At 32.7% G+C, this 5350-nt stretch overlaps 1 pseudogene; it reads right to left on the reverse strand.

Moving 5' to 3' along the window:
• Window positions 1–2417: 2417 nt before the first annotated feature.
• Window positions 2418–4499, reverse strand: LOC131166742 (chitinase 2-like; annotated as a pseudogene).
• Between the last annotated feature and the right edge of the window lie 851 nt (window positions 4500–5350).

Raw genomic sequence — 5350 nt, forward strand, 5'->3', positions numbered from 1 at the left:
GGATATTAGTGACGACTTGGATATTCGTCACTACTAGTATGGTATTATTGACGAATTAAAAATTTGTGACTACTAGTATGGTATTAGTGACGAATTAGAAATTCGTCACTACTAGTATGGTATTATTGGCGAATGAAAAATTCGTCACTAATAGTAAGATATTAGTGACAAATTTGAATCCTTCACTAATAATTAGAAAAATTAAACAACCTTTTATACTAATTTTATTTAATCATGAATTCTTATATAAAAATCTATAATTACATTTTCGAATATATAAACTGAAACCATAATTACTACAAAATTCATAAATCATTCAAAATTTTAAATTTAAATACAAATTCAATTAAAATGAAGAAATAACATATGTTCAGATAAAAAAAATTATTTAAAAATATTAAAAATTCAAATACAAATACTAATACAAATTCAAATTAAAATACAACTCCATTTGTTCAAATAACAATAAAAATTATAAAGAAATAGTCAAAAGTTGCATCTGACGACTGTAGTGCATCCATGCATGGCATCATGTTGATGTTATGATAGCTGCGAATCCTACAAATTAAGAGTCATTAAAAAAATTTTAGTATACCAAATCGAGGAGAGGTGATGCTAAGTATAATCAGGAAAAATAATTATATGATATAACAAATTGGCAAAGATTTCATAATCATGCATATTACATAATTTGTACGATAGTAATATCAATAATGAAAGATGTAACGTTGCGTTCGAGAGCATAGATTTCAAACATTTGAATGGATTTGGACAAATTTTAATACAATTTAATATTACATTTTATTTAAATTCAATGTAAATTCAAGTCCAAAGTGTCTCGAAACACGAGGAGCATAAAATTATATTAAAATTTATTAAAGTCTATTTAAATCTAAACTTAAGATGTAAAATGCATGCTCTGGAACGCAGCATGAGATTAGTTTATGGGGGATTTGCACAATGACTCAATGAGGTATTAGCATTGCGTGGGGAAGGGGATGCAGCGAATAAATCCAGTCGGGGACACGTGTCCAATTAGCATGCTTTACCGTTTCATAGACAAGCATTATTTCACTTTTTTTTTGTTCTTTTCTACAGTGACATTGCAACTCATATGTCCAGATGAATCCTTAATTATGTCTTTTTCAAATGATTATAAAAGTGATGCTCCCTGTGAGTTATGTAAATATTCAACTTATGCATTTTTAAAATTTTCAAATCCTCAGCCAAGTGTATATAATATTTTCAATAATTTCGACACGACAATGAATGCTTTAAGCTTACCGGATGAAAAACATGTAAATGAATGTCCGTTCTAAATGAACTAAGTCTGCATTGCCTCATTTATTATGATTCCTAAGTTTCACTCATCCTTTCAAAAATAGTTTAACATTAAACTAAGCCTATCTTTTGTTTAGGACTTTGAAAAATTTTAACGTAATTTTGGCAACATGCCATCTGTAAATTGGACGTTTTCCAATAAAACCTGCACTTGATAGGTTGAAATATATCATTTATAAGAAGTTGAAGGCACACGAGAACCTATATCCACTACCAGCATGCAATACACATCAACTGCATCTGCCATGCAGGAGGCATTCTAGACTAGCATAAAATCATGTAGCATATTCACGAAAGTAATCCATGTAACCATATCTTAAATTCATAATACGAACAGCAGAGAATAGTGGATAGTATTGAGTTCAGTGTGGTATTGTTATTCATCCAGGCATTTGGACATGAACATTATGAAATGATGAGAACATTTAATTTAAATGATTATAAAAGTGATGCTCCTTGTGAGTTATGTATATATTCAACTTATACGTTTTTAAAATTTTCAAATCCTCAGCCAAGTGTATATAATATTTTCAATGATTTCGGCACGACAATGAATGCTTTAAGCTTACCGAACGAAAAACATGTAAATGAATGTCCGTTCTAAATGAACTAAGTCTACATTGCCTCATTTATTATGATTTTTAAGTTTCACTCATCCTTTCAAAAATAGTTTAACATTAAACTAAGCCTATCTTTTGTTTAGGACTTTGGAAAATTTTAACGCAACTTCGGCAGCATGCCGTCTGTAAATTGGACGTTTTCCCATAAAACCTGCACCTAATAGGTTGAAATTGATCATTTATAAGAAGTTGAAGGCACACGAGAACCTATATCCACTACCAGCATGCAATACACATCAACTGCATCTGCCATGCAGGAGGCATTCTAGACTAGCATGAAATCATGTAACATATTCACGACATTAATCCATGTAACCATATCTTAAATTCATAATTTAAATAAAAATTGTTATCTCGAGTCATCCGATAATATGCTCGTTGAAAAGATTTTAAATGACTTAAACATATCCTGAAAAATCAATGTGAGATCCAAATAGACATGAATCTGCTTTACCACTATCGTACTATATACAAAATAACATGCCTCTGAATCATCTGGGTATTGAAGTAGCTAATGAATTGAGACACAGATTTTCTATTATCATACGCATAAAACTAAAAATTAACATAGTCTATGAGGTTCCCATAACTCTTCCATAGAGCCAAGTAATGTTTCTGAACTTCGTTATCATCAAATGGTGCTATAGAAGCAAAAGAGATTATCCCATTCTCCTTAAGGGTTGCTATGAGCTGCCCTATGCACTGAACAAAAGTTTTAGGATCAGCTTTAAAATGCTACTTTGACATTCAAATGTTTACTCTTGATGGAAGAAACATGGGAGGGGCTGAGATCATCTGAATCCCAGAAGATGCTTAAGTTTCCATTTGTTGGACGAGGAGAAGATAAGGCAGTGTAATCAATGGCAAAGAAGAGAATGCAGTGGAATTGGACTTGTGGGTTAATGGGAAAGTATGAAAATGTGACATGTTTGAACTCAGCTCCTATGTATTCACTAAAGACATCGGAGGTGTTGGGTGCTATCTGGGTTGATGAAGAGGGAAAGGTATACAATTAAAAAAAAAAACTCACTAATTGATCAAGATTTTATATAGCAAATGGCAATTTAGAAATTATAATAAATTATTAATATTTTCCTAAGAATTCATATACCAAGATTTTTATTAAAAAAAAAACAATGAAAAAACATCTTATTATGTAAATATTAAAATTTCAATTTTTTTTCAAAAGGTTAATTAGAGCATTAGTGTCATAATCTTTTTTATTAAGATTTTTCACGTCTATAAGTCCTATATTTATATGGTGTTATAATAATATCTCATATCAATGTTTGTATTTTATAATTTTTAAACAAGGTGTTAATTTTTATAAATAACTTTGAATATTCACACTTTAATATTGGTAAACTAAATTATGAAAATATATTATTAACTCATCTTGAAAATATATCTAAAGTTTATTGAAATTATAAAAATATTTTACACATTATTATTTACATAAAATTATATGCAATACATATGACCTTCCAGCTAGCATTGAACTTCTTCTTAAAGAATAAAAGAAAATTTTGATAGTCCTTAAAGTGATAAATATGTAATGTTAAGTTTACCCTTATATTAAATAGAAATTTCACGTCTCAAAACCTACATTTTAACTCCATTGAGACCCTTCCTCAACCGATCTATTAGGCTCAGAACTCTTCGAATTGTAGTCCAACCATCTTCTATGGAACCCAAAACATTCACAATGGTGAATTAGCCTTCAAATTTATGTTGCCTATTAATGGAAGCTCCTGTAATCTAAGAATGTATACTCAAGTTGAGAAACGATATCAACATTTTTTTTATTTACAAGAAAGGGATACCAAGTTAGTTCAAATTTGTTTTTATTCAATCTTCAATTTTTTTTATTTTTTAATTTAATTCTAACTTCAATTTCATGTGTGTATAACTCAAAGAAATTTATGGCCATCAATTTTATCTCTATTTATTTTTCTGTAAATGAATGTTTGTTCTAAATAAACTAAGTCTACATTGCCTCATTTATTATGATTATTAAGTTTCACTCATCCTTTCAAAAATAGTTTAACATTAAACTAAGCCTATCTTTTTTTAGGACTTTGGAAAATTTTAACACAATTTCGGCAGCATGCCATCTGTAAATTGGATGTTTTCCCATAAAACCTCCACCTGATAGGTTGAAATAGATCATTTATAAGAAGTTGAAGGCACACGAGAACCTATATCCACTACCAGCATGCAATACACATCAACTGCATTCGTCATGCAGGAGGCATCCTAGACTAGCATGATTTAACATGAAACTCAATTTGTGATCATAATACCTTATAATTAATCAGAGGAGCCACCCGCATCATCCGGTCCAGATTGGCGCATCCTTTCCTCTAACCACGCTTGCCTATCCATCATGGCTTGCATCTGGGCTCGAAAGCTGGAGACCTCCGATCTCAATTTCGCGTTCTCCATTTCCATCATTTGCATCCGTCGAGCCATCCCCTGCTTATCATACTCGACCTCTCGACGCTGTTGTTCTATCTCTACACGAGCCACCGCACCCATGGATGATAATGCTGTTGGGGGGATGTAACCACTTCCAAGACCTTTCACCCAGCCCCCCGTTCGTTGCCCAAGCACTTGGGAAGTGATCTCGAAATCTGTCACATGCTGACTCCCCTCTGAAATAGGTGCATCCCTCAGCTCAACCATCCGTGCCTAATTTCAATCATGAAAATGATAAAAAGGAATAAGTAAGACTACAACTTTGATATTTTGAATAAAGTAATAGACTAAATCTTTTGCTTCACTTATATGTCTGTCCTACGCACCCTCGCACCACTCCCCCGATCGCCGTTGGTGTGTTCTCTGATACAGATCCGGCAACAGCTCCTCTGCGCCAGTCTCGGGATCATGCTACATTATCATATAAGACATCATTAGTATTATGTCATGTAATGGTCAGATAATTTTATATATATTAATTACCTGGTGATGATTTACGAATAGCCTTGATCCACCGCAATGTGTCGTAGGGAGTTTGCTGCAGTTCGCAGCATTTGTTTCATATATGGCCTACAAGGAAGATGTAATGACGACTTATTAGCGACATCATTTTGAAAAATTGGTGATTATAATACAAACATATCACCTGATAGCGCGGGTCGCGGAAATGGTGACACATCACGTCCCACTCCTCTTGGGATATCTTATCGTATGGCCGCGCTTCTGCTTCATCTCCTATCGCTCGAAAATGAGAGTGCATTTTCGAGCGATAGCTCTTAAATTTATTACACAATTGGACATCGACCGCCCTCCTCACATGGTCATCCTCGAGGATGTCCATATCAAACTCCTCCTGCATATATAGGTAATACAATTACAATGTTAGACAGTTGTTAATTGGCTAGCATATT

The sequence above is a fragment of the Malania oleifera genome, chromosome 10 (genome assembly GCF_029873635.1).
Source record: "Malania oleifera isolate guangnan ecotype guangnan chromosome 10, ASM2987363v1, whole genome shotgun sequence".
Taxonomy (NCBI): domain Eukaryota; kingdom Viridiplantae; phylum Streptophyta; class Magnoliopsida; order Santalales; family Ximeniaceae; genus Malania; species Malania oleifera.